The sequence below is a fragment of the Xenopus tropicalis genome, chromosome 3 (genome assembly GCF_000004195.4).
Source record: "Xenopus tropicalis strain Nigerian chromosome 3, UCB_Xtro_10.0, whole genome shotgun sequence".
NCBI classification, from domain to species: Eukaryota; Metazoa; Chordata; class Amphibia; order Anura; family Pipidae; genus Xenopus; species Xenopus tropicalis.
The window spans coordinates 114,017,138-114,034,057 of record NC_030679.2 but is presented as its reverse complement, the minus strand read 5'-3'; positions in this window follow the sequence as shown (position 1 = coordinate 114,034,057).

Here is a 16,920-nt window from a genome sequence, read left to right as displayed (position 1 = left end):
TACAGAAGCTGAAAGAGTTGCAGTGAATAAAAGTGACATATGCTAACAGCTCTCTGGTTTATGGCAACGTAGTTTTAATGAGCCTTTAAATGTAGATATTGAAAGACTGACAGAGGGTAGGGATTTCATGGCTGCATCATTAGCTCAAGGTAGTAAAAAGGCCTGGGATTTTGTACCAGTGCACTTCTACATTGCAGCGTATTTGTTAGGAAGGGGGCATTTATGCTAAAGATATTTAATAAATAATAGTCCCATATATAACAACAGATAATTACCTTTTACTGGTCATATGCAGTTCTATTGATATAAGCTGTCTATACACCATCCTATCATATATGGGAACAAATTGATGGCTTACCCACTCTGGCCAAGAACTAGCACCTGTTTGACAGGTTTGGATTATCAAAGATTTGCTTGTTGGGTGACCTTACCAATGATCTACATTGAATTTGTATTTTTTTAATGTATGTGCATGCCTGCAAGAACAGACCATATTGGCCTTACACATGCAGTTGATGTACTTTCAGGTTGTATTCCACACAGAACTCACAGATCCCTTATTGCTAACTGCACAAACTGCTTGGGATGTCTATTACCAAGTTCCAGGGCATTCTTTGGGTAGTAAATCTCCTCTGGACATTGTTTTTAGACAAGCTCTGTCTCTCATTTGCTCTGTTCTCTCCTAATTGGCTTATTTGCTTCTTAAAGTAATTAATGACCCCAACTGTCAGATAAGATTCTGTTCATTGACTCTCCATCCTACTGGCATTTACTGATTTTTCAGTTTCTTGTCCTGAGATCAACCATTACTATTTCTATGTATGAAGTAGTAGTTGCATATGAAGGGGTAATATATTTAATGCCAAAAAGGAGGTAGAAGTTAGTGGAACATAGAAATTTACTAACAACAGAAGTTTTGCCTTGGGAAGCTTCAGAATACACTTATTCACTAAAATACTGATTTTCGTTGCAGCGAGAGAACAGTGGCAAATTTTCACCAGAGATTTTTCGCCAGCGTGTACTTTTCCTAGCGAATTTTCTCTAGCATCTGTGAGCTAGTGTTAATTGAAATCAGTGGCTATATACAGGACAGATATGTGTATTTATTAATGATGTTGCTGAACTTGGTGAAAGTACCCAATTATTTTTCTAAATGTCCATGGAACCAAAAGGAAGACTAACTCTCTTGTCAGCTGCAGTAACAACAAAGTCAGATGCAGAAAAAAATATTATTGTTACTATTGTTAAGTGCATTATTACCTGGACAAACAGTATAGATGTTAATGACTTTAATGAACCACAACCACAACAATTAACAGGTTAAGATAATATTATTTATTTATAATCATTTGAGCATTTAAAAAAAAACAAAAAAAAAAAACCTTTGTAGGAGGATGGCAGTCAGCATGTGTGAAATGCACAGTCAATAACAATACAGGAGGTACAGAAGAAAATAATTCAAGTCAAATATGTTTTACAACTAAAGAATACCACTTTAAATATGAAAAAAGGCATGTGATTTGGCGCCAGATATGATGTTTTTGTTGGAATGCAGGATTTTATATTACTGATACAGTCAATTTGCAGATCTAGTTTTATCAATTTGTAGGTCAGAACCAGGGGGAATAGATTTTGATGAAAAGGGGAACGAAGAGAAGATTACCTTTGATATTACCGAATTTTCGCTTCTTTGCCTGGGCAAAAATTCGACTGGCAAAAAGATGCAAAAATCCTCTAGCACTTAGCTTTTTCGCCAGTGGAAAGTCGCCTTCGCCCTTTGGTAAAGCAGCAAATGTGAGGCGATCATCTTTTTAGCGAATTTTCGCCCGAAAAAGACAATTCGCTCTTTAGTAAATGTGCCCCTAGGTCTAGCATAATGTTCAGGCACACACTGAGTAGGAAAAACATTGTTGCAACTGGAGCATGATTTAACAACATAGTGGGGTTCATTTATTAACACTGGGAAAATTTGCCCGTGGGCTGCTATCTGCAAGTAAAACAATGAATGCAACAATTTGATTGATAAATTACCCCCAGTGTGTCAGTGTTGGTAAATCCCAAACAACTTTTGACATTTGTTATTTTGGGAGTGCCCCTATCATGCAGGAATTCTGGTAAATATAAGGCTTTATTGCAGGTAAAAATTAATACAGAACTGTTAGTAAATGATCTCTAATGTGTTTAAATGATGGAGAGCCGTTTGTGCCCCACTACAGTGACATTAATAGGGATGCTCTGAATCCAGGATTTTGTTCGGGATTTGGCCAAGATTCTACCTTTTTCATTAGGATTCGGATCTGGCCAAATCCATGTGCCTGGCTGTACCAAATCGGAATCCTTAAAATCACCTGACTTTTTGTCATATAAACATGAAAGTTAAAAGTTTTTCACCGCGGTTCTCTTCTACTCCCTCCATGGCCTAATTTACATACGCAAATTAGAATTCGGTTTGGTATTCGGCCAGATCTTTGCCAAAGGAATCAGGGTTCGTCCAGATCCCAAAATAGTGGATTCCATGCATCCCTTACATATTAATAACATTAGTGCACATCAGGCATGTCCATTCTAAACTGCAAAAGATGAGCATAGACCACCAGTGCATATGGAGCTAAACACAGTCAACTTACCCAGTTTACAGAATAGCACCTCTCTCTCTCTCTCTATGTATATATATATATATATATATATATATATATATAGAGGATATATACCTGAAGAAGGGTTGTCTATTTATTAGGAGACTGTATCATCATTGGAATATATTTCTGTCAATCTTTTACACCATAGAGCAACAGAAATAAGGATAAGACTTCACTATATATATATATAGAGAGAGAGAGAGAGAGAGAGAGAGGGAGAGAGAGAGAGAGACAGCTGGAAATCCAATGAAATAAACATATATGCATGTGTTAGAAAGAGATTTTATTCTTGTATTCGTTTAAACCTAAGCAGCTTGTATTTTAGTTATACTTACCCTTATTTCCCCAGTGTGAGGTTACAGCACCAAGTACTTGATTATACAAATGCCGTATATACCTCCTTTTCATTAGTTATATTTTCCCCTGGAATACAATGAATGAAGGTTGCTCTTTATAGAGTAGGCGAGAGTACGCAGACTGACACATTAGACGGTGCTCTCATTACACCTGACCATATGTTGCAATAACCAAGGTGTCTCATTTTCTTTGGTGTGGTTCTACACTTCACAGGACTGTTGCAAGCCATCAGGGTCATCTTCATTCACACGCTAAGCCAGTCACTGAGTAAATTTCACAGGCTTAAGCACTCTCAGAACAACAAATTCTATGGCCATGTGCAGCTAGATAATGCTTCCCCCATTGTGCCTTGTTACACACGCAGAAACATGCTAATGATGTAAGAATTGGAATAATTATGGAAGATCGTCCTTTAGAGGAACACAGATTTTCCTTTGCACAGATGTGTGAAGAGGCCAGGCTCTGATAGAGTTAAATAACCAAATTACCACTCTGTGTCATAATATGCCAGATAGGCCCTCCTTCAGAGAGACATCTTTGTGGCTGCAGATAAAGCTTAGCAGGCAGTATATATATGTTAATTTATGGATGACACGTTTGGTATTTGTTTTGACACTTGCCTATTCCAGCAATTTACTAAGCTGCACATATAATTGTGCAAAACATTACGCTCTGAATTAAATCCTCTCTTTAAGCACGAGAGTGTATATTGGGAATGTGGCCCATTAGCGCCTGCCTATTTACAGATATACCTTCTACATTCATAGCCCAAGAGTTGGAATACATTATAAATTGCAGGGACATCACTTGTTTCTTGTGGTGCCCCAATACCCTACAATAAACTTATAGTATTTAAAGGGGTAATATAGACTTGCGTCTGTGATGAACCCAGTAAATGGTGACATGCTAACAATGTGTTTTCTGTCTGTCCCTATCTATATGTTTTATATTTGTTGAAGAGTTCAAATGGAACATGGTTTGTTTGTGTACTACATTAAAACAGCTCCTGTCCAATGAAATCATTAGAAAGATTAAGAGCGCCTTAAAAAATACAATAAATAAAAAAGATATTCAATAAAGAGCCCATGTAACATGAAAATCACATGAAAACATGAAAATGCCATTTGATTCTCATATAGTGAGTCTGAAGATTACAGTAGATGGTGGTAATACAGGTATAGGAAATGTTATCCAGAATCCCCGGAATTGGGGTTTTCCAGATAAGGGATCTTTCCGTAATTTGGATCTTCATTCCTTAAGTGTCCCAATAGGGTTGTTTTTTCTCCAATAAGAATTAATTATATCTTAGTTGGGATCAAGTACAAGTTACTGTTTTATTGTTACAGAGAAAATCATTTTTGAAAAATTATTTGTTTACAATAAAGTCTATGGGAGATGGCCTTCCTGTAATTTGGAGCTTTCAGATATGATGGTACAAATGTAGACTTGCTTGTTAGTAATAAGGCACCAGCCATGAACAAATACTGTGGCACAAACTCCCTGGCCTCCCTAATATAGCAGCTAGATTGTGCTAGCTGCAGCTCAAGGACTGCTCCACATACAGGAAGTACACATCACACATCACTTCCTGCTTACTGTCACTAAACTCCAATAAAAATCAGTGTAGGTCTCTATAAAAATATATTGCATCAACCAGCTCATATGTAAAACCCTGCTTCATCTAAATAAACCATTTTCATAAAATATACTTTTTTAGTAGTATGTGCTATTGGGTACAGATATGGGAAAATATCTATGGGTTAGTCAGTCATAGTTTAAAGGACATGTAATGTGTATTTCACTGAGAGTGCCAAAATATTAAGTACCACACCTAAATAAATCACTATGTTTTTTTCCCCAGGCCTCACTAAGCGATGCGGCGGCATTTTACTTACCTTTCTTACCAGCATTCCAGCCATCCCTTGAGAAAATCACTGTTAGTGCATGCACAGTAGGGTTAATTGGGCAGATCTACTCTACTGTGCACGTGCAGAATGCCAAGTGCCAAAGGATAAATGATAATAAGTGCCGTGATGCACAGTGCTTAGGTAGCTTTTCCATGGGCTGTTTTGTTCTAACAGGAGCCCAATGAAAAGCTTAGCAATCTATTTGACTTGGGGGATACCTAACATTTTGGCATCCTCAAGTGAAATAGACTTTACATTTTCTTTAAGAATATCCAGGACAGCAAATACATATTCACACCCAAATCGCATCCTAGCCAACCCATAAACTTGATTTTCGGGTCTGTCTATGAGAGCAAATGGCTATGGCAATTGGCCAAATCTCAGCCTTACTGGCCTTCAGTCTGATCTACCTTCTGTGGGGACAGCCCCACAGTTTCCTCTGAACTATGTAAACCTTCCAGTGGCAACAGAACATCGAATTATTTGAATAAAAATAATTTTTCACGCTGCATCTTCTCCAATTGCAAAAATTAATTTTATGGCACCTAATACCATTCAATAAGTAAGATGTTTAAAAACAAAAAAATCCATACATTGAGTAATGGTGTTGTCATAGTTTGGTGAAAATGGGATTTTTTCCAGCTGTATGCATAGATTTATTGATTTAATGTGTGAAGTGTCTCTAAGGAAGTGCCAATTGCTTTTTTGCATCAAAACACCATTAGTTTGTCAATGCATATTATTTTTTACAAAACTAGACACTTGATAATATGCTTAAATGAAATTGTTTTAATACGAACATTGAGAAATTGGTGTAGAAAACCTTATTATAGCAGCCTATAAGAACTGTAAGATAAGTTAATCGTCTGATGGCCACTTCACCATTGAGGTTAACAGTTGTCACTTTTCATTTTGGAAATAAATTACTGAAATCCCAATCTTTGGTGTTATCCAGCTGTCATGTTCCTGAATGGAAAAGCTAGCTAAGTTGCTGCAGACAGTGTGGGTTTTTATCCGGTTATTCATCCAAATTTTACATTGTATATGTGTATATGTAAAAATACTAGATGATGTGAATCTGCATAATCTAATTGAAATAAAACCTCAGTGCCAGTTCTATATCCTAAGCTATCCAAGCTTTTCTGGAAAGCTTGGGGCCTGAGGTTTTCTGGATAAGGGGTATTTTCATAATCTGGATCACTAAATCTTAATTGCGTTCAAAATGTTTTAAACAAACCCAAAATGATTATTTTGCCACCAATATGCATTCAGCAAGTTGATTTCTGTCAATTACTAGGAAAAGGAAATCATTTTTAAAAACTACAATTATTTACATAAAATGGACTTTATGGGAGATAGCCTTCATGTAATTAGGAGCTTTCTGGATAATGGGATACCGAATAAGGGATCCCATACCTGTATGACTTTAATTATCTTTTAGATCTGATATGATCTTGTGGGATTCTGAGCAATTTTCCTGTAGGAAACCAAAAACTAAAGCAATTCCTCCATTCCTTTTAGGTTTGGGGAGATAAAGAGACTATAGGGTTGATTCACTAAAGGTCGATAAGTTTTATTGCACACTTTTTTGCGTTAAAATTGACGCAGAAAAAAACGCACGATTCGCAAAATTATTAAAGCATGCGTTAAGTCGCATATCGCGTACATTAAATTTCGGGCTACCGCATGCGTTAATTTGCGCATGATTCACAAATACTTAGACACGCTAAATATCGCATTTGTCTGTGCGAAAATTAACACCTACTTGAGGCAGGCGGTAATTATAGAAAAGTACAGTTAATGAGCTTTTGGCAACACAATAAGGACTTTGCAGTGGGATTTATTCAAGTCTGTGTTGGCCCTAGAGTGATGCAGCCGCCAGTTAGCAGGGAAATGGTCGTTTTCAGTACAGCGACTATTTGTGCGCGGTGTGTTGATTCACGACTAAAATAGCGCAAGCAGCATCACATGTAGATTAACGTAAGTATGCTTTTAGCGAATCGTGCGCTAATTCGCGAAAAATTAGATGCAATAAAATTTTTAATGCATGCTATAAATAATGCACGTTTTATCGACCTTTAGTGAATCAACCCTTATATGTTATATATTTCCCTTATCCTTTTATCATCAAGAGCAGCATTGATATGTGGTACAGCACTGTACCATGAATAAGCCATACACACAGCACTGGCACCCAGACCTGGACTGGGATTAAAAATAAGACCTGGAATTTTAAGTACGCAGAGGACAAAATAACCCCCCACCAGCCTAATAAATAGAAACAGTCTTTGGTGCCAGGGCAGGCAATAGCATGCAAGGTAGCCTGATACCTGACTGGGCACTAAGTGTAGGGCTTGCATTATACACTGTGGCTATGGGTGTTCAGAACAGCATCAATTGAAACACACACATTTGAAGAGGGCACAGGTTCTATTTGCTTGCCCTTATTTTACCTAACAGGAAGAATCTGAGACCTGATGCATGCAAGTAAATAATTGGTTTAAGATTTTGCATAGATTTGTGTCAGTTGCAAATGCTAGTTTTCCAGCATCATCAAATGGATCTTAATGTGTATGACCACCTTAAGCAGGTCCAGACTTATAGCGACTGTCTATGGCATCTTACAGCAGCAGCTTCTCTGGCATTTGCCAGAATTTATAAATTGCCTGCCCAGGCCTGAGCTTAAGGCAGTGTTTCCCAAACTGTGGGGCTGGCTCCATTTAGCAGTGCCAGGGGGACATAGCCTGAATGCCAATTAGGGCAAGATTTGGGGTGAATGTCTATTTACTTTAATAGCTATGCCTAAAAACCCATCTTGATGGTCAGTTGGGGTGATATTTAGGTCTATATACTATCTTAAATATTCTTGGAACTATGTCAGAAAGGCTGAAACACTGATATGTTCCTATATCTATAACTTGTTATGAACAAAAGTGGTGCCATGACCAAAAGTTCAACATCCAAGGGAGACCAGGACTGAAAAAGTTCAACAACTACCGATCTGAAGTCATTTTGCAACCCCTGCAGCAAAGTCTAAGCAGAAATCTTAGTGATGTTTGTATTTTTGTTTTTAAAGAATGTGTTTTTGGAAAGAAAAATAGTTGTGTGATAATATCACTACTGCAGTGCCCCCAGTTTTTTTTTGTTTTGCTTTGTGAACCCTGCAAATTTGTTGCTGCAAATGCTTTATCCAAAAAACTTACTGATGCCTTTGCAGCTGGTAACATGACCTTGGCTGATGGGCAGAGATGCCATTGCAATTTAGTTTTTGTTTTTATTTTGCAGATTATGACATTGCATCAACATCCTTTCACCCATATTTCAATCCTGTTACAATTTTCAGATGAAGATATATATTGTGAAATGCGTTGACAGATTTTTTTTTTTTCTCTTACCAGATTCAGGAATGTAATTTAAGCAGCAAAGACAGCAGGGGTGGGGGTTGTTCAATAGGCTGGCTTACATGTTATCATGAGTTTCCCAATGCTCATAACATTTTTGTTGTCTGACTGACCAAATCATAACATTATTCATAAAGCACAATGCTCAGTCACATCAATAATATTGGGATCAATGGAGTCCTATATTGCACCAAATGTGACTCCCTAAGGATCTCTCTGAGTTTACTCTGTTCCTTTAAGCTAATTCACACCCTGCTTTCTTATTACATGTCCAAGTATCATAGCAACAGGAAAGTTAACTGGGAAGATTTTAGATTAAAAAAAACAAAGTTAGTCTATCTATTCCTCAGAGAGGAAAACAATATGGTACTTTTTCATCTCCTGCATTCTTTTCTTATTTGTGTCTTTCCTTTGTTATTTTTTTTTTTTTGTTCTGTTATTTGAAATTTTTTTGTAATCCCATGGACTATTTTGTCATTAAGGTCCATGCAGCGCTGACAAGGTTAATTGGTTTGGTTTTAGTCAGATACTTTACTATAATGAAGACACCATTATGAGTGGCAGGTGTCAGCCTTGCCTCTCCGAGCCCTTTGAACTCTGGCTTTCCCAGAATGCCTTGGTGAGAAGGGGTGCAGCTCTTTCTCAGAGCTGGGCCCTTTCATTGCGGCATTCATCTGTACCTCTGTCTATTTATCTGGATTCCAGGGTTTCTCTGTCCTCATTAACATTTAGCATTAACTGCTTCAGCAATTGTTACCTTTATATGAACATATGAGACCAGAGTGCCCTTAACATTAGTGACAAGTATGGGAGCCATGAGAATTGTCATTCCGAGGAGCTGTTTGTGGCACCTAAATACATTTATCAGTGCATTGCCTGTAAATACATACAACACACACTCACTGACTGTAAGCTCCTTGGGGCAAGGAGCTATTTCTGTTAAATTGAATCTGCCAATACTTGTGTTCTTATTCACCTTTGCGGTGTTATATAAATAACTATACAATACAATAAGCTGGACAAGTCTTTTAAACTTAATAATAATAATTGAGACCCCCAATAGAAAGGACCCATACAGAGCAATGGCCACCCTGCCACCCATTACAGAGAGGCGGCTAAAAGGGCAGTGGTACTCATGGTATTTTCAAACTTTTTTTTTTAATGGGTGAAGTACTGAAGGTAAAGCACCATTGGGGTAATACAATGACAGTGCAAAGTTTGCTTCAGTTCTAGTACCCCTATAGCAGTGATCCCCAACCAGTGACTCAGGGGCAACATGTTTCTCCCCAACCCCTTGGGTGTTGCTCTCAGTGCCCCCAAACCAGGTAGTTATTTTTTAATTCCTGACTTGATGGCAAGCTTTGGTTGAATAAAAACAAGATTTCCTACCAAATAAAGCCCCTGTAAGCTGATAGTATGCATAGAGGCTGCCTAATAGCCAATCACAGCCCTTATTTGGCTCCTCCATGAACTTTTATGGTGCTTGTGTTGCTCTCCAAGTCTATTTACATTTGACTGTGGCTTATGAGTAAGAAAAGTTGGGGATCCCAAAAAAGTAGCCTTTTGCTTGCCAACATCTGTTTGGTTGCTGTGGGTTACAAGACCCGAAGCAAGATTAAATTGTCACCACAGACAAAAAGATATGTGCCTAGGGATCACCTTGAATCATCTCCAGGGCATGGAGGAACATTTCTTGTGAACAAGAAATCTCTACCCACTGCCTGATTTTTGCATGCCTGTGCCATAGGTATTGCCATTTCCATAGACTAAAGTAGGAGGCACTGCTACCCTCCTTGGAAAAAACAGCACTAATTTAAATGTTCCATTATACATTCATAAGCATTAACATTAATATATGTTTTATTACCTGTTTTGTGAAAGCCTTTGATCTTGAAGGAAACAGGAAATAAATCATACATAAAGTCTCAAAATATCACAAAACATGGATGGATGGAAAGGGTTACTGGAACTAGGTCTCAACATTCTCTACCTCATATCTCATATATGGGATCTACATTGAACCATAGGGAAATTAAATGCAAAGATAGCTAAAAGCATAATACAGCTTGATGGTACATGTATATATTGTTGACTTAAATTAGTTTTAGTAGAAGCAAGCCAAGAAATAGTAGCAGGTGAAGGTATGTCATAGCAATTTCAGTATGTGCCCCCTTCACTTGAATCCACCAGTTTAATGTAGCACTGCTGCTGTTGGTTCCTTGATATAAGGTTATTCCTGAATACCAGCAGGAAAAGTTTTGTCACCTTCTTCTTACACCTTCTACTTACAGTTCTGAGAAGGCTTCCAACCTACTGTGGACGTTTACTCCTTATTGATAGGGGCACCAGGCATTGGCTTTTTACTGCTGTTAAATAGGCAGGGCAGTAGTTGTACCAGGAGGGCTAGCACAAAGGCTTGCATTGCTACTTTACACCGCAGGGGTCTTTCGTTTCATTCTGTCCAGGCACTATCTATAAGTAATTTGTATAAGAGCAATATGTTGGGTTTCATGTGGGCGTATATACACAGCACTGTTTTGTTCACCTTCCATTGAGCGTGAAAATGCTCACTTGACAAAGCCCTACAAACCCAGCCTCTGATTAAGTGCCGTGTAGCACAACACTCATTAGGCATGTTTCTACTTAACACTACACCTGCTTGTAAGATACGTTAGTGCCTAATGCTGTCTTGGTGTTGATTACGTGTCTGTGCATCTGGGCCTCCTGGTTAAATTGGTGAGCTATTTAGGCCACAGCACTACATTGCCATCTCATTTTTTTAACACTTTTGCCCTGTATGCTACTAACCTAAAGGGCCAGTATCACCAAAAACTGAAAATACTTGATATTTTCAATTATATCTGTTGCAAATAAACAGTTTGTTGTGAGCAACAGACATGTTTTATATAAGAGAGGATTTCATGCTATAGGGTGTAGAGAGCAATAAATAACATATGATTTTTGCCTATCAACATTGTACTGCAGCTTATCTGGTATCTGCTATAGAAGTGAGGACCCTAGAGCCCAATTGGAACTTGAATGTCAGCCCCCATGGCACCATAGTAGCTTATTTATATTGTATACCTTTATATATTTATAAAGGGATTCTGTCATGATTTTTATAGTGTGCTTTTTAGCAAATAATTCACTCTACCACTTAGAGTTCTATTCTTAAAACAACAAATGTATTTTTTAGTTGTAATATTGGTGTGTAGGCGCCATCTCAGTGCATTGTGCCTGAGTCTGAGCTTTCAGAAGGAGCCAGCGCTACACATTAGAACTGCTTTCAGGTAACCTATAGTTTCTCCTACTCCCATGTAACTGGAGGAGTCCCAAGCCGGACTTGGATTTCTTACTATTGAGTGCTATTCTATCTACTGGGAGCTGCCAGGGTCAGACTGGGGGGTGAAGGGCCCACCGGGGCTCCCACTCCAGGGGCCCTACAGGTGCCTGTGCCACCCCCCCTAACCCACCTCGCAGGGCCCCCCACCCGACGTCCTCCCCCGAGCGCATAAATTTAATGTGTCAGGGGAGAAGCGGTCCGGCAGGGGGAGCGCCAGCAAGGGTCAGGTCTGGGCCAATTTGGCAGCTAATCGGCCCATGTTTGGGCACTACCGATGGACCTTCCCGACCAATATCTGGCCTGAAAACGGGCAGATATCGATCGGGCAGGTTAAAAAATCTAGTCGGATCGGGGACCGCATCAACGAGCCGATGTGGTCCCCGATCTGACTAGATTTTTTAACCTGCCCTGAACCGACTGCCCCATTGCCGCCAATATAATTCTATTGTTTGGCCCCAGGGCCAAACCATCGAATTAGCCTACACATTCCCCGATATCGCCCACCCGTAGGTGGGGATATCGGGTGAAGATCCGCTCACTTGGTGATCTTGCCAAGCGAGCGAATCTTCACGTGTATGGGGAGCTTTACTCCCTTCCCATTGTTCTGCTGATCTTCTGCTGGGGGAAGTGGGGGAGGGGGGTGATATCACTCCAACTTGCAGCTCAGAAGTAAAGTGTCACTAAAGTTTACACAGGTCACATGGCTGTGGCACTCCGGGAAATAAGAATATGGCTAGCCCCATATGAAGTATAAAAAAATCTCTTTGTGCTTTTGAAAAACAGGTTCCAGTGCAGGATTCTGCTGGAGAAACTCTATTAACTGATGTGTTTTGAAAAAAAACATGTTTCCCATGACAGTATTCCTTTAACAATATTAGAGATTTATTTTTGTTGCTACTGGCCCTTTAAAATGAATACAGCAGGTGTCACTGTGAGTTTCAAAATGTTCTTTTATTTGGGCAACTCTGGGACACAACTGTGGGGATGGAGCCTTTACTCTTGCATGTTGTGTGACCATTCCAGGTGCTGCAGACATCAAGTGATAGGGGAGAGAGCATGGTATCTTGCTTTTCAATGGAATCTCTGGGCATCTTTTAGGCTATGGTATTAATTTATGATGGGGGGGTAGTGTGTTTTTTTTTCTGAGAATAACTGATGAATGTATCAGTGATTTAGTTCCAGAGAGAACCATGAGATGAATTGCCATTATTTGCTTGATTAAAGTCTCTCTACATAGGGACACAGTGCTTGGAGGTTGGAATCAATGACCTGGGCTTTTCCAAGATCAGATTGAGAAAGAAGCCTGCAGGAATAGGAACACCTCTGAGCATGATAAATGGGCCAATTCCCTGGTTATTTCATTGAGTGGAATTTTAAGGAGCCCAGTCTGTAACTGCTTAAGGAACACCAGATATTTGCATAGAAATCAAAGACTTGCTCTACTTTGGCTTACAGGGGCCATTTATCAACTCCCTTCACTCAGTTTTAAGACTCCTAAAATTAACAAGTAAAAATAGTGCAGATGTGGTGCTGCATTGGGGAGTGGGATGTAGCGGTATGGCAACCTCCAAACAAACCCTCAAAGATCCCCTGAATATGTAAAGGGAGGGTCAAAGTGTCCTAAATTGGAATTGTACGGAACATTCGTAAACGAATAATATATGTGGCAGAATAATAAGAGTAAAAACCGAGATACAATGTATAATGTTGTTAATTTAAGTTCAATTCCTAGTTATATATTAGGGAAGATGAACCTTGCGACGAAATTAGAGATTAACAAGGAAAGTCAAGCCAGGCAGATTTTTATATCACCATGTGTCAGTGGGTTCTATGAGCCCTTACCTTTATTATTGTCAGTGGAGGCTGCTGTTATTATATTATTTTAACACCTTATTATAAGCTTTGGAACTTTGAAAACGCGTGTAGTTTTTTTCTTATTTGGAAATTTTGTACTAGCAGCCCAACATAACGATTTCTTACTTGCAGGCTGTAAAAATATTGCTTTGTCAATAGATAACAAACGGAGTTTAAATTGGATATCTAGTTATATTTTCGTTTCAATATAATCGTCTCTGGATATAATCTCAAAGAAATCATATTTCCCCCCCCCCCCCCAGCGATTGTTAACATGGATGATTCTGTCCCTTGTTCGTTGAGCACAGATTCTGTTTCGTGGAAAACTCAGCTCTTGTATTAATTGCATTCTTGTATTAGTTGCTTTATTGTTGTTTTCTCTATCAACTCAAATATTTCTATAATATTTTCGAATAACTGATGAGCTCACATCCTTAGCGGGAAGAGTAGAATGTGCAATTAAGGTACAAGTTCTGTTTAATCGGACTCCCGAAACCTTTGACACTTAGCTAATTAAGAAATATTATCTTGCAAGTGATTACTGTCCTTTCTAACATTTTCGTTGCACCAGGTTTCCCACTTTAAAAGGCGCACAGAAAATTACAAATCAATTAATCTCAATAGGCGCACACTGCTAGCAAAACTTCTATTCCTAGTTACTAACACTCATTAAACAAGAAATAACGCCTTGGAATTTTTTTTCCAGTCATTTAATTTTTTTTGTTAATTATTAACAAAGATTGGCTTGTGGCTGATGTAAGTCCAACAATGTCAGAGTATGCAACTAATTATACTGAATCCCAAAGAAAAAGGCTTTATTTGAAAAAAATAATAATATATTCTCATATTCTCCGCCTCTAAAATTCTAATATATTTTAATGGTGCAAAATGATTATTTGTTTGAGATAACCCAACTCTTATAGTGTCTGGGAACAGACTGTCTCTTTACATGGAGGGACTTAAATAAAATGAGGGTTAAAATAAATATTCTCTTGCTTTAGAAAGCCAAACCTGCGACCAGAGAATGGAGCAGAATTTTTTTGCTTGAAAGGATTTGGGTGGGAATGTTTAATTATAAAACATATAACTCAATTTCTCTTCCCATTTTTTTTTTCTTCCTCTCCCTCCTTTTTTTTTTATACTTTTCCCTGACAGATAAGTCTAAAGCCTCTTTGATTGAAAAGCAGTTACAAGACGGCATGCAATTGTCTCTTTTTTTCTGACAACTCTTGTCATCTCAGAGATCAGAACTGTGCCACTGACAAAAAGGAGAAGAAATCAGTGCAGGCTGTGACCAAGTTTGCATCAAAATTCTCCAGCCCTCTATTTCTCATTGTGATCCCACTGATGTGAGCTTCAAATACTGCAGCGTTCCAACCAGCAAAAACCTTCAATCGTCTGATTTTTTTTCCCCTTTCTCTTTCTTTTTTTTTTTTCAAAAGATCTCCAAAAGCAATCTGAGGCTTCCTGACCCTTGACAGGAGCAGATCTGCCTATTCCTCTCTCTGCCAGCACTTCATTTGCTGAAATATCCTTTCAGACTTGCACCTCTAGACGATAAGGCGAGTGTTTGCCATTGCATATATGATCTGATGGGATACATGTTGATAAGGCAGGTTGCATTAAAATGGAAATACGGCCTTTTAATTTCAGGCTACTTTATTGTTATCTGAAGTCCAAACACAGATCCACTTAATCCACTCCCCCCCCCCTCACAGAGACACAGGCGGGCATGTATACCTTTTGTTTTGTATCTAATTAAAGATTATGTATCAGAGATAGCAAATCTGTGGCCCATCGGAGGCTGCTGAACTACAACTCTCACCCCCCACCATTCTCAGGGTAATTCTGGGATTTGTAGTTCGGTGCCAAACAAAAGAACAACAGGTTTTACATCTGTTGATATAGGGCCGTATTTATTATATAGTAAAACTGAAGATCATATAGAATATCCCAAATGAACCAAATAAAAAAAGGAGGCGCAAATTTGTACAATCGTTTCCCTTTATTGGAATATATGGAATAATCACTTTTATTCGTTATCATCATTTTACTTTTCAATGGTTTTTTATTTGAGTTTAGTTTGAAAGCCACACTGTGCTGAATGCAGATTATTTGGATCAGTCTCCTATTTAAATTATTAATAAATGACTATTTATACAATTCACCCCAAGGTGTCGGTGATGCATTTAATCTGGCTGGAGACATTTCGCTGTAAATTGTTGAAGCAACATTTTCGTTTATTCGTTTCCACAAACCAGGGCCAAGAGCCCACATACACTGCAGACCCCTCTGCACCCAGATTAGCACGTACATTTGCCCAATAATTATAAGTTAAATCTTGACTCCTAACTAAATGTGATTATTAACAGTTGAATAAAATATATGTGATGGAACAGATTTTAAGAACAGCTCCCAGCCGCTCATACAACAAAATACAAAGGTTTTTCCCCAAGTAGAGACCCTTATTTCGCAAGGAGAATGAGTCCCCCCAGTTCCAATAGATTTTGTAATAAGGTCACCTGGGTGCAGCCCCTGCATTTCCAAGTGTTACTGTCAGGGAATATAACATATGTTTTCCATTATAATGCTCAATACTCAGCCCTAAAAATCATACCCTGACCTTATATCCACGCTGCTATAAATTAGTAGCTCTGCTCCCTTTTCCTTTATGAAAAACATAATTCATTTTTAAATATGATTAATGCATTTTCTAGTGAGCTTAAAGTGTGTGTTTTATGGGAGGTATGTGTGCGTGTATTATATGTGTGTGTATGTCTGTGGGAGATTGTGTTGTGGGCAGCATGTGTCTGCCTGCGTCTTTTTTATTGTTGTGTGTAAGTGGCAATGTGTAACTGATATGTGTTTTGTATAGATGTGTGTGTTACCAGATCTGTGTTTGTGATCTTATGGGACTTTGCTGACTGTGTGATAAACTGACGGATCTGTGTTGTAAGTTTTTGTTTATGAAGAATGATACCTTTCCATTTAAAAAGAGAGATCTATATTCGAATGATTGTATCTTTTTGTTCATTCCACCTGCTTTATTTGTAACTTTTTAATAACCCTACTATCCGTGGAAACTCCTTTATTTAATGTTTCTATATGTTACCAGTAAAATGTATAAAGGCAAATATGACTTTCTTTGCCTGCCTGTTTGTGTTTGTTTGGGCCACCCCCTTCTGAAGGAGACCTTGGGGACTGTCATTAGATCAGATGGCAAGTCTTTATGGAAAGTGTTTTGCATAATTACATACCAAAGCCAGAATAGTCACCTCCACATTTTATGGGTCACATGCCAACTACAATTGCCACATTATAGTCTAAGAAACCTCATCCCCTTTAGTGATAGGGAAAAACCAGAGCGCCTAATCTAAGGATGAAGATGATTTTCATTTTTTTATCCACATACGATTAGT